General features: G+C 38.3%; 1 pseudogene; it reads left to right on the top strand.

Annotated features, from left to right (window-relative positions):
* The window catches only part of LOC109684479 (small ribosomal subunit protein uS2B-like), a 31,348-nt pseudogene extending 17,296 nt beyond the window's left edge, over positions 1–14,052 (top strand).
* Positions 14,053–14,696: the final 644 nt, after the last annotated feature.

Genomic DNA, 14,696 nt, shown 5'->3' with positions numbered 1-14,696 from the left:
TTTAGCTTGATAATTGGAACTTAAAGGTGAGTGGTGTGTGACTCCTGATTTTTATTCTGTTGAAACCCAAGGGAAGACCTTAATCCAAAACAATGGCCTCCTGTAGTTTTCATTTTCCTTCCTTCCTTCCTCCCTCCCTATCGTCCTTCTTTCCTTTACATCTCACATCTTTAAGAATTTGTTTTAAAGAATGCATGCATAGACTAATAGATCACATTCCATTCCTATGGCCATTTAAAATGTGAACAAAAATACTAAATAAATTAAATACAATATTTTAAAATCTACTTTAAAGTGAAATCAAGCAAACAATGACTTATAATTAAATATTTTAGGTAAAACTAAAATATCACACCATCTGATTTCCCTTACAGAGGTCTTGAACTTCTAGTGGCTCCATGAACCACTGAAATCTTAGTACTGTCTCAAATTTTTCTATTATTGGCAGCACATGACTCAAAGCATTATTTCTTTGGAGGGCATAAAATCTTTGGACTTTAAATTGGGTTTCCAAGGGCTGGCAGAATGCTCAAATAGTAGGAGTGCTTGCCTAGTAAGTGCAAAACCCTGAGTTCAACTCGTAGTACCACCATAGTTAAATACATAAATAAGTAGAATTTCCAAAAACCAAAATGCTTAGAACTAAAAGTATCAATACTTAGTAGCTGGAATCTCTGTTTCCAGAAAAATCTGTGAGGTTCAATATTTGCCATTTAATATATTTACTGAATACCCACTATGTGAACAAGTTTGTCTTTGAAAATCAGAGATACGAAACTTAAAAGGGAGGGCCAGGTGTTATGGTGTATGTCTATAATCCCAGATATTCATGACATGAGGTGAACACAGGAAGGTGGTGGTTCAAGGCCAGACCTGGGAAAAGTCAGGTACACCCTATTCCAAAAACAAGCAGGGCAGGACTCCAGGTGTTTGCTCAAGTTCCAAAGCACTTGCATAGTGAGGTTCTGAGTTCATGTCCTTGAGCAGCAAAACAAACAAAGAACAAAATAACAAGCCGAGTGTGGTGGTGCACATATGGAATCCCAGCTAGTTGGAAGGCAAATGTGGGAGGATCATGGTCTGAGGCTGTTAGCTTGAAACTCTATCTGACAAAACAAACTAAAAAGTAAAAAAGGGGTAGGGTATGGCTCAAGTGGCAGAACACTTGCCTGGTAATTGTGGAGCCCCGAGAAATAATATAGAAATAGTAAAAAGGAAAAACATACTACAAAAGGAGGTAATAGTCTACAGAAAACATTATAATTTCACATGTACTGTTCCCTATCTGGAACACTCTTCTCGACTCTTCTTTCTCTCAATTCCTTCTCACTTCACTTATGACTGCCCCACATTCCTCTTTCTTCCTGCATTGCCTCCTTTAGGTTTGAACTTAACCCTCACTTTTGCAGGGACACTGTTTCCAATACCACAGACTTGGGTAAATATGCTAGCCATACCTGGCCACTTTTTCATATAACACTTAATAATTTTATTACATTGCTTGCCTACTACCTATCTTTGAGGACAGGAAGTTCTTGATTTTTTTTTGCTACTATATTTCTGATACTTTGCATATTTCCAAGGTATAGTAGGGTCAGTAAGTACTATTTATTCATTTATTTTGTGGGACTGGTGTTTGAACTCAGGGCTTCACACTTGCAAAGCAGTTGTTCTACTTCTTTAGCCACACCTCCAGTCCATTTTGCTCTGGTTATTTTGGAGATGGAATCTCAAGACCTATTTGCCTATTTTGCTCTGGTTACTTTGGAGATGGAGTCTCAAGACTCCAATGATGCAATTTAACATCTATAAAGAAAAACCATATTTAATAAGCAGGTAGAATAAAACAGAAAGTGTTTTCAAAGCAAAGATGAAATACAATAGTATCATGACCCAGTGACATAGCTTCGTGCCCACTGGATAGTCTGTCTGCACTTCCAAGACTGGGCTTCACACCCCTGTTTGTGAAACTGGGGCTAAGACTGCAAAGCACATTTCTCCTTTGTCATCTTGGCTCCCCATTAGGTCCAACCAATAGATCATGTCAGAGGGAGGTAACAATGGACTGGAAGAAAGGACTCACTCCTTCTTACTTATTTTCTTTCTTAGCAAAGTTCTTCCAGCCTGGCAGAGGCCATTGTTCTTGTCTTCTGCCTTTTTCCGCCCACCTCCCAGAGTCAACCTCATGGTGGCCCCACATTGGCACCATCAGGAACTTCACCAGGTATATCAATAAAGACCATCATTATAATGAATGAAAGATTGATCAAGTGATAGGGAACTAAAACATAAGAAAAAAAAACAAAAGAGAATACTGAAGCAACACAGACAAGTAACCCCAGAAAGCAGCTATTGTTGCAGGCCAGTGTCCAGAGTTCTTGCCTTCACAGGCCAAAGGATTGGCTTAGGCAGCAGATTGACTGGTGGGACAACAAGGTCGGCACATGAAGTAGGATTTATTAGAGGAAAAAAAGGCTACAGCTAGAGCAGTGCAGTAGAGCCCAGAAACCGGTGGCTCCCCACTGAGGTGAAGGCTGGGGCTTTAACTCTGGGTTAGGGTAAGGGGTGGATTCCCACCAGCTCCCTACAATGAGCTGGTCTGTTCGCCCCTTATGGGGGGAAACAACCTTGAGAGCGTTTTGTTTATCAGCCCCATAGCAGATTTATGAGACCCTGTATCTCCAACTCAGGGTGCAGGGCTCATGGTACTCCCCATGGGGGATGGGATATTGATTCACCCATCTGTCCTTTAGGTTCCCAGACCCAACACTATCACCTAAAGGCAAAGAGGAAGACAAAGGGCCTGTCAGAACCTAGCAAGCTAGAAGAGGCCTCCAGCATGGCTGGAACTCAGGTGTCTGAGGAGGGGCCCTGCCTGGTCCTGGTCCCAGGAGTTCAGAGGCAGAGGCTCATGGAGCTGAATTCAGACCTTAAGGCAAGAGTGCTGTCTAGCCAGAACAGCTTGTATAGAGGGATCTCAGGCTGAGCCTGAACTATAATTCAGTATTGTGGCTCAGGAAAAGCTGAGCTCTTTTACTGAGACTGTGAGCTTAGTCCAAGAAGAGTCAATGGTTTCAGTTAATATATTTATTTGTTATTCTATTTTTTTTTTTTGTCTATTTGCTTGTTTCTTTGTTTTAGCCCAAGGAGGACTATGTTTTCCCAGCTTAAGGTGGAGGAAATACGTGACCACACACCTGGGGGAAAGATTGGAGAGTAAAGAATATAGTGTGGCATTTAAGAATTTGTGAACATTGTGCACAGTGCCACCTGCAATGCTTAGAATCAGGAAAGGCAAGGATCCAGTAGGGAACTGAGTTAAAGATGTAGCCACAATTGCTAGATCCTTCACTCATTATTCGCTACCATACAAAATTTTTTTTGGTTTTTTTCTTTGTTTTCTTCTAAAAAATGGATTTCGAAGTTATATTTTGATTTCTTGGTAAGGTGTTCATTGGCTGGTTATTGATATTTTCAGCTTCTAATACAAACTCTTTATTGAGGTTCAGAGCCCCTGGTAGGTACTCATTAATAATACATACTACATGAAATTCTGACTCAGTTAAAATATGCAGCGATTGAGTTAGATATTATTTATAGGAAACACAGGTCATAAATATTGAGACTAATTAAATGCTCCTAGTCATGGAATTCCTTGTTTTTCAGAGGACCATTCTTCCACTTAGTCTCTCAAGTAGGGAATTGTGAAAGTCAATGGTTAAGCATATGTTTTGCTCTAAAAAGTGTGCTAAGATATCTAAAAAAGAAACAGAAGTTGTGCCACCAAACTCTAACCATGCATCTTCCTTAAAACCTTTTCATCTTAAATTAGATTAAATATGCCTTTATGGATACTTGTCATAGTGTCTTCAGAAGTTTTATTAATTCTGGAGAACATTAAAGGTCTAATTATGCTTTGCCATGCACACAAAATGACATTGATTGCCATAGAATATTTTTAAATGTTGTGAAATAATGCCAATCCTTATGTTGGGTTACAGTGAATTGTTGCAGGTATGATTTCACTGTAACACTTCTATCTTAACAATGATATTTAAACAGCCTGTCTGCTCAAGATTTCTGTCTGCTCAATTCATACTCCAAGTCTAATGGAAGCCTGACACATTTATTTCTGTGAACAGCAGTACTTTACTGTGGAGAAAAGGTGTTTGTAAGCATTAACACATGGTGCTTAGGATGTCTGTGCATAAAAGAATCATTTTTTGAAATTTTTTTAATTGAAAAAAGACACTGCAAAGTATGAAGAAAAGCAGTGTTGAGTTTTGCTGTCTAAAAATGCCTTTGGGATTTTTACACTGGTTTTTGTTTGACACACAGAAGATATTTACTATATAGTGGAATTCCTTTTCTACATAATAAAAACTCTGAGAGTTAAAAGTGTGCCTCAGTACACTTACTTACACACACAGTCCTTCACCAAAAGGTAAAAGATACTGTTCAAGGCATTAAGGAAATCATTGACCAATAATTAGCTGTCTACTAAGCTATTCAAGCAGAGCTTTCATTGGTCACATACAACAAAAAACAGACTTTATAAAATTAGTTTGGGAAGTCCTTAAGGAGACAAATAGCAGCTATAATAACAAAATCTTGGAGAAAGAAGGAATCTGATTTCCAGAGTTGTCGCATTATACTATTTTGGTTACTCAGTTTTCAACAACAAAAATTACAAGAAGGAAAGAAAGAAAACTGTCATTGAACTCCTGAAACAGCAACAAAATACTTTAAATCAACTATTACAAGAATATTTAAAGAACTAAAGAAAATCCTGTCTGAAGAATTAAGGGAAGATAGGCCTGATAGCATTCCCCTGTGGTCCCCAGTCCAGCCCTTGGGAGGCTGAGGCAGAAGCATCATCAGTTCAAGGCAAGCCTGAGCTGCATCACAAGATGCTGTCTCAAAAGCAAAACAAAACAAAACATTTCCAAATGTGTTAAAAAAAAAAAAAGCACACACACACACACACACACACACACACACACAAAACACTAATTTGCGCATTGGAAAAGCTCGATAAATTCCAAGCAAGGTAAACACAAAGAGATCAACACCTAAATAAATAATCGTCAAATTGTCAAAAGGCAAAGAAGGAATCTTGAAAACAGAAAAGTGACACAATGTGTGCAAGGAATCCTTAACAACAGAAACATTTTGACACCTCATCAGAAACCACAAAGACTGGAAGGGAATGTGATGACATATTCAAAGTGTTGAAAGAAATACTATCGACCAAGAATTCTATTCAGCAAAGCAATCCTTCAAAAATGAAGAATAAATTAAGGCAAACAATGCACAAAACACTAAAGGAAGAAATTCAAACTGAAATGAAGAAACATTTTACAGTAAGTTGACAGCACATGAAAAAATAAAAGCACCAGTGAAGAAAGCTACATAGGTGAATATAGAAGAAAATGTACATGCATTTTTCCTCCTATTTGATTTAAGACAATTGTATAAAGTAAAAATTATATGCTGTGATGATGGATTTGTAATTTATAAAGACGTCATCATTTGTGTAACAATAATATAATGGAAGGAGAGGGAACACATCATATTGGAGCAAAATTTTTGTATAGTTAAGTCACTAGTAATCAAAATAGATTTTTTAAAACTTATGTGCTAATTTATAATGCCTAGGACAGCCATACAAAATGTAGTTTAGTGACTGGGTGTGCAGGTACATGGCTGCAATTCCAATACTCAGGAGGCTTAGGCAGAAGGATCATGAGTTCAAGGCCAGTCTGGATTATGTAGCCAGACTTTGTCTCAAAGAAAAAAATGTAGCTCAGTGGTAAGGCTCTTGCCTAGTATCATATGTGAGGCTCTGGGTTTGTTCCCACAGCACTGCCCCCCTGCCACCACCAAAAGAAAAAACAATGATGGAAGGAAAGAAAGAAGAAAGGGAGGGAGGGAGAGAGGGAGGGAGGGAGGGAGGAAGGAATTAAAATGTAGTATAAGAACATAACAATTTACTTACCACAAAAAATTAAAAAGAGAACATACCAACTTAACACAGCAGGTAACCATCACATTTCATAATCAGTACATTTCCTTTAACATTCTGTCTTAAGGTTGTGAAACTAAGCCAGGAAGTTTTATTACATAGGAACCATATAATTTACTATCCAAAGCAAAGAGGTTTTGATAGTGAGAGGACGTCATTAATGATTTGGTTAGAACAAAAAGCATATTAAAACTGCCCCTTGCTAACCCAGACGTAAGATTGGCCTACTATTTTTTGTTTTTTAGACAGGGTATCCCACAGCCTAGGCTGGACTTGAGCTCAAAATCCTCCTACCTAAGTCTCCGAAGTGCTGGGATTTCAGGTGTGCACCATCATGCCTGGCTAGATTGCCCTGCTTTTAGGAGAACAGTTCAGGTATTCTGAATAATCAATTTATTTTGCATTGTAGCAAACATTGTTTCATATTTACATTTTGCTACTCTCTTCCAGGGCAAATTAGGCACTATGTTTTACCATTCTAATACAAACATTATAAAAAATTCCTCTCAATAATTTAAATCTGGTTACTACCATGTAGTAAATATTTTTTCTGGAATTGCACTAGAGAGTTATCTTTCAGCTTTTGTTACACAGGTCTTGCATGTATATTGTTAAATTTATACTATAGCTTGGATTTCAAATGTTCCCCAGAAGCCCATGTGGCTTGGTCCCCAGGGAGGCACTATTAGGAGATGATGGAACCTTTAAGAGATAGGACCTAGTGGAAGGTCTTGAGGTAATTAGAATGTGCCCTTGAAGGGGACTGTGGTACCAAGCCTCTCTTGCTGTCTGTTTCCACCTTGAGATGAAAGGTTTTACTGCACTGTGTGTGCCTACCATGACATACAGGTCCAAAACAATGGGTCCATCAATCAAGAACTGGAACACCCAAAAGTGTGAGCCAAAGTAAACCTTTTCTCTTTATAAGCTAATTATCTGAGGCATTTTGTTATAGTGACAGAAAGCTGTTAACACAATTTTATCTCCAGCATGTCATGCTTTTCATCCTATTTGAACTTTTTTATTGGTAATGTGACACAATAACATTGATTTTTATATATTGTTCTTATATCCTGCAACCTTGATGGATTCACTTACTAATTATTGCAGTTTTTTAATAGAATTCATCTCTATCAGATAAGACTAAAATTGTAAGTGTTAACACCTACTATTAGTGGGGATGTAAGGAAACTCTATTTGGAAATAAAAATTAACACCTTGTTGGAAAGCATTTTGATAGCAGCTATTTAAGATTTAAATTAACATAAATGTATGTATTTCAGTAGTGGTTATTAAACCCAGGATCTTGCACCCTACCACTGAGATATACCCAAAGCCCCTAAATATATACACATCCACATGCACTGTACATATACATATTCAGCAATTTCACTCCTGGAAGTCTATTTGGTAGCATTAAGAACATTTGTGCAACACAAGGGAGGTGTGAGGATAGGTAAGACACCTAAAAAATTAGCTAGCATTTGTTGCCCTTAATGCAGAGAAACTAAAGCAGATACCTTAAAAGCAACTGAGGCCAATAGGAAAAGGGGGCCAGGAACTAGAGAAAAGGTTAGATCAAAAAGAATTAACCTAGAAGGTAACACATGCACAGAAAATTAATGTGAGTCAACTCCCTGTATAGCTATCCTTATCTCAACTAGCAAAAACCCTTGTTCCTTCCTATTATTGCTTATACTCTCTCTTCAACAAAATTAGAAATAAGGGCAAAATAGTTTCTGCCGGGTATTGAGTGAGTTGGGGGGTAGAGGGAGGGGGCGGAGTGGGTGGTAAGGGAGGGGGTGGGGGCAGGGGGGAGAAATGACCCAAGCATTGTATGCACATATGAATAATAAAACAATAATAAAAAAAAACCCATCAATGACAATGCATGAAATCTTTTTGAGACCTCAATTCATGAACATTTAAGGTTTCTTTGCTAAAATAGCTAATTCTCCTGATACAAGAAATAAAATGAGGATCCTGCCTTTGTTAAAAAAAAAAAAAAATTTGTGCAAAGATGTCAACTGCAATCCTCTGTAATGGCAGAAACCTGGGAATGAAGTGAATGGTCACCAATGGGAGATTGTGAGGTGCTGTGCTGCCCTTTGCTTAAGCTGGCTCGAATGGACTTCTCTGACTAATCGGGAAGACCTTTTTTCAGAAAAGGAATGTGTCGTACATCAGTACTATTTCATTTTCATCACAGGGTTGCTGAAAGCTATAAAAGCTTACAGAGCTATTACTACTGTTCAAGGGAACCTCCACTTTTTTTTCTAAAGCTTTGGTTTGCTGCAAGAAGTATCCACAGTCTGCAAACCAAAGAGGCAGCCACAGTTTGCACCCTCAATTTGTGCCTTCAAAATTTGTTTCTTTAAATAGATATGCAGCAGTGACCACTGAGATTTTTTTCCTTCAGTTGCTAGAGGATTTTACAACTTATTCAACAGAACGCATTCAAATACGGTAATATATTTATTTAAGCTCTACTTGCTTAAAAAAATTATGATATCTATCTCGCCGCTATAATCACTTCCTTTAAAAGCCAAACAAACAAAACATTATTCCGACAGAGGTGATAAGTTATCACGATTTCCTCATATCTCCTTGTCCACATTTTTATGCATACTTTTAGTGTTGGATGCAATCTAAATTATTCATTGTATCACTGCATTGTATTAAATGTCTATTTTTAGTGCTATACAGTATGGACTTTATGTCCTTTAGGAGAAATGCACAAATACTTGTGCCTTAAAAGTAAAAGTAAAAAAAGTAAAGTAAAGCGACACTCTGTTCAGATCTTCTGCAAGGCCATCAACGCTGTACCACAATTCTCTTCCTGGGCTTGACATGTGAGAAGCATGATCTATACCAAGTTCTTAGAACAAGTACTAGCTGGAAGAATAAGAGAGAGGAACAAAATGCAAATATATGAAGAAACTCAAAAAAATAAGCAGTTTTCCAAAGTCATTAACTGCAGAGAATATGGCTTATGCTCTTACAGAGAGTCGTTTAAAACCTCAGATGAAGAGAACAGCCAGAAGCAGCACAGTGCTTCCATTGAGGACTGTGAGCTGGCCTTGTCAGGCTCAGAAAGGAACACACAGCATGCACTGGACAGCAGGCTGGTCATTTAATTCTTTATTTTCCTACTTAAAAAAAAAATCTATAATGAAAACACTTTTTAAAAAATGTCCTTATTCTTCTAAGGTGTCCTGAATTTCTACAGTTGAACTCAGTTCTCAGAAACACATTATTACATTTCTCCTATCTTTTTTCCATGAATTTAAGAGTTCATATAGGAATAAATTACAAATTAATGCTAAGTACATCCTTCAGGAGCCAGTAAATTCTCCTTCAGCAATCTCAGACAAAAAGGTGTTATGATAAGTGCTCAAGATTCCTAAAAATGCCTATTGAGCCAAGACCCAAGGTAACCTTTCAGTCTAATCAAAAATACTAGAGTGAAAGAAATCAATAATTTTATTGAGTGTTATAGACATTCAATTAGTATAGCCAGATGATTTCAATTGGTATTATGGCTTCAAATAAATATTTCCTCAAGCAGTAGAGCACAGGCCTAGCAAGTGTATAAGGTCCTGAGTTCAAACCCCAGTACCAGCAAAAAAAAAAGAAAGAAAGAGATTTAAACACGCAATTTCAAAGGAGTAGTCTGTATGTGTGAGACCTTGGGTCCAGTCCCCAGCTTCACAAAAATTAAATAATTAAAGAAATGGAGTATTCTAAATATATATTAACATTGTACATTTTATTTATAACTACACAAACTACATAACCCTTCACCAATTCAGAAGAAAAGTCCCACATAAATACTTGCTGAAAATCAATATATTTTATCTTTGATGTAATAGCCAGGAAGACAACTGAAATTGAAATAGTGTTTACAGTATTAGTTGCATATAGGAAAGAAAGATGACTGATAGATAGATAGATAGATAGATAGATAGATAGATGATAGATAGATAGTTTCTGAAATTCAACCATGAATCTATCTGATCTGTTGAGAGTGGAATTATGAATACTACAAATTTAAAACAGGGTGACTTTAAAGCCTCCTTTTCCTAAAAAATAAGTACATTAAAAATACTTCACCAAGAAAGTACTAAAAGGAACAAGAATCTGTGTGCTTGGCTTTGGGTTGTCAAAGCAAAGATGGCCCAGGATAAACAAGAGGTAAAGGAGGATGAACACAGCTTATTGTTGAAAACAGCAACATTGGTATAAGTCTTTGAGTCAAACTTAGAACTCCCCTTCTTTCCCAAAACAGACAAGTCAGGCTTTAAAATTTATTCTAACTCATAAAGAAATGGAATCAAATTGCTTTTGAGTGTATGGAAATTTTCTTTTTGAGACAGGGTCTTACTAGGTAGCCCAGGCTGGTCTCAAACTCATGAGTCTCTTGCCTCAGCCTCCTGAGCACTGAAGTTATAGGCATATGCTACCATACCTGGCTCAAGGAATTTTTTTAGTAGATGATCTATATATAAATAAATACATCTGTCTGTAGTCAGTTATTGAAAAGTAGCAACAATGATAGATGTATGTTCATTTCAGTGTTTTAAATACTTCAAAAATAAACTCTTGATTTAGGCCTCAGGGTCCCCAGCCAATATCAGAAGATCTACTTTATTTTCTTTGGGACTAGGGTGGAAGATTCCATGTGCCAAGAACACCTCTTACTGGAGCTATTCATGGATGTAGAAGATGGCAGATCAATATATTGCCACAGATTAACTCTAGGGATGACTTGATCAGAATCAGTTACTTAAGCTGATGCTTTAAAGTGCTCAGCATTACAACCATATTACAGAAAGACAAACTGAATGGCTGTCACTTTGCTTCCATGCAAGGTAATTCTCTTGTGTGTTTTCTATTTTTGTTGATGTAATAATTTCCTCTACATTTACTGCGTTCTATATTTATTATGAATTTGGTAAAGTCTCTGAACTTCGTGTTTCTATATTACACACTTTGTGTCAGCTACTACTGTTGTGGTTATGTATTCTGTATTTTAAAGTCTCAAAGGTAACCATAGTCAGTCATTATCAGAAGTTCTGTTTGACAGGGCATGGTGGCACACACCTGTGATCTCAGCACTCAAGAGGAGAAGGCGGGAGGAGCATGAGTTTGAGGCCAGCCTGGGCTACATAGTGAGACACTGTTACACACATGCACACACATACATCCCATTAGCAGAAACTCAGCAGGAATAAGTATCACTTGAACATCCTAGTTTTTAGAAACTTAACAGACCATTATATCACCTTCCCTTCCATTGTATCATCTTCCTGCTAGAGAGAGAAAAAGAGAGATGATATTGGCATTATTTTGGATTCCTGCTATATCTTTTTTGTTCTTGGCAATATTAGGACCTGAACCTGGGACCTCATGCCTACTAGACTTAGCTAGGCTTCCTAGACAGGCGCCCTACCACTTGAGCTACTCCTCCAGTTCTTTTTGTATTGGGTTTTTTCAAGATAGGGTCTCACGAACTATTTGTCTGGGCTGGCTTAGAACAGTGATCTTCCTGATCTCTGCCTCCCGAGTAGCTAGGATTACAGGCATGAGCCACCAGTGCCTGGCTTCCTGCTGTATCTTAGAGGAAAACAGTGTCTGGAGCCCTTGATGTCCTGTGAATGAAGGAGGAGATGTCAGATTCCTTGCAGCAGAACACACTTATGTGGCACCAACCTTGATTTCCAGATGGAACAGCACACCTACAAAAGGAAAAGTGGTGGCATCTATGGCATACATCTGAAGAGGATCTGTAAGAAGCTTCTGCTGAGCACCCTCTTCAACAAAAACTGCTGGGAAAACTGGTTAGCAGTCTGCAAAAAACTGAAACTAGATCCATGTATATCACCCTATACCAAGATTAACTCAAAATGGATCAAGGATCTTAATATCAGACCACAAACTCTAAAGTTGATACAGGAAAGAGTAGGAAATACCCTGGAATTAGTAGGTATAGGTAAGAACTTTCTCAACGAAACCCCAGCAGCACAGCAACTAAGAGATAGCATAGATAAATGGGACCTCATAAAACTAAAAAGCTTCTGTTCATCAAAAGAAATGGTCTCTAAACTGAAGAGAATACCCACAGAGTGGGAGAAAATATTTGCCAGCTATACATCAGACAAAGGATTGATAACCAGAATATATAGGAAATCTAAAAAACGAAATTCTCCCAAAACTAATGAACCAATAAAGAAATGGGCAAGTGAACTAAACAGAACTTTCTTAAAAGAAGAAATTCAAATGGCCAAAAAACACATGAAAAAATGCTCACCATCTCTAGCAATAAAGGAAATGCAAATTAAAACCACACTAAGATTCCACCTCACCCCTGTTAAAATAGCCATCATTAGCAACACCATCAACAACAGGTGTTGGCGAGGATGCAGGGAAAAAGGAACCCTCTTACACTGTTGGTGGGAATGTAAACTAGTACAACCACTCTGGAAAAAAATTTGGAGGCTACTTAAAAAGCCAAACATTGATCTACCATTTGATCCAGAATACCACTCCTGGGGATATACCCAAAAGACTGTGACACAGGTTACTCCAGAGGCACCTGCACACCCATGTTTATTGCGGCACTATTCACAATAGCCAAGTTATGAAAACAGCCAAGATGCCCCACCACTGACGAATGGATTAAGAAAATGTGGTATCTATACACAATGGAATTTTATGCAGCCATGAAGAAGAACGAAATGTTATCATTCGCTGGTAAATGGATGGAATTGGAGAACATCATTCTGAGTGAGTTAGCCTGGCCCAAAAGACCAAAAATCATATGTTCTCCCTCATATGTGGACATTAGATCAAGGGCAAACACAACAAGGGGATTGGACTTTGAGCACATGATAAAAGTGAGAGCACACAAGGGAGGGGTGAGGATAGGTAAGACACCTAAAAAATTAGCTAGCATTTGTTGCCCTCAACGCAGAGAAACTAAAGCAGATACCTTAAAAGCAACTGAGGCCAATAGGAAAAGGGGAACAGGAACTAGAGAAAAGGTGAGATCAAAAAGAATTAACCTAGAAGGTAACACACACGCACAGGAAATTAATGTGAGTCAACTCCCTGTATAGCTATCCTTATCTCAACCAGCAAAAACCCTTGTTCCTTCCTATTATGGCTTATACTCTCTCTACAACAAAATTAGAAATAAGGGCAAAATAGTTTCTGCTGGGTATTGAGGGGGTGGGGGGGAGAGGGAGGGGGCGGAGTGGGTGGTAAGGGAGGGGGTGGGGGCAGGGGGGAGAAATGACCCAAGCCTTGTATGCACATATGAATAATAAAAAAAAAATAAAGAAGCTTCTGCTGGCAACTGTGCCATTGTTGCCATTGAAAACCCTCCTGATGTCAGAAATCCTGGCCAGTGGGGTATGCCAAAGTTTACTACTGTCACTGGAGCTTCTCTTATTGCTGGTCACTTCACTCCTGGAATCTCCTCTGACAAGATCTCTAGGCAGCTGTCTTTCTGGCAGCCATGTCTTCTGGTAGTAACTGATCACTGGCTTCTCTCAGAGGTGCCTTATACTAACATGCGTACTATTTGTCTGTGTAGCACAGATATTCCTCTGCACTATGTGGACACTGCAATCCTGGGCAACAGCAAGGGAACCCACTCAGTGGGTCTGACATGGTGGATGCTGACCCAGGAAATGCTGCACATCTGTGACACCATCTTCCAGGAAGGTCATTCCCCATCTCTGCTTTTTCAGAGATCCTGAAGAGATTGAAATGGAAGAGCAGGCAAGCTGCTGAAAAAGCTGTGACCCAGGAGGAATTTCAGAGCAAAGTGTCCTCCAGGTCCTGGGTTCCCTGCTACTCAACTTGAAGTTGCAGACTGGTCTGAAGATGGACTGAAGCCCTCTGTGCCCATTCTGCAGGTCCCTGCTGAGGACTGAAGCGCCCATCTGTCGCTGGAGATTGTTTGCAGCTCCCTCCCACTGTTCATCCCTGGAGGGACAGGAATGACTACTGAGTGGTCTTAAGCTGTCCTTCCAGAAAATACAGATAATGTTGATGGAAAATCTTTATATTTAAACAATATGCTTAAAAAATATACCTTTTTCCTTAATTTCAACCACATTTGGAAGAAGATAAGGAAATTTATTCTAGACTCCCTCAATGCAGTTACTTCATTGTTGAAACTGGGGAAGGTAGTCTGACATTTAGAAAGAACACCTGAATAATTTCTCCTAAATTTGTATCCACAATCACTAAACTATGAACAAGAAAAAGCAGAAAACAAACAAAATCCCAGAGAAACAAAAATGCTATTCTAACATAGTAGAAAGGATGCAGGCAGGTATAGACACACAATCCCAGGTTTGTATGTGAATAAGTGCATTGCATTAAGTTACTTAAAATCATTCCACTTCAGTTTCCTTCTCTATAAAATCAAAACAATAGTTCCTTCATGGCATTGTTGTAAGGATTACAGCACGATAAATGAACTATAATACTTGGTAAATGATACACACTTGCTATATAGTCACTATTCAAATTAGGAGGGCCTTCTTTTACTTATATACGGATAGTGGTTAAGTAACAGATCAGGGCATTTATGATGGTGTATTAGTCATTTTCCCATTATGATAACAAAATATATGAGATAATCACTTTAAAAGGAGGA

Source organism: Castor canadensis, chromosome 1, assembly GCF_047511655.1.
Source record: "Castor canadensis chromosome 1, mCasCan1.hap1v2, whole genome shotgun sequence".
NCBI lineage: Eukaryota > Metazoa > Chordata > Mammalia > Rodentia > Castoridae > Castor > Castor canadensis.
The sequence above is the reverse complement of the archived record's forward strand: the minus strand, read 5'-3'. Positions and strand labels throughout refer to the sequence as shown.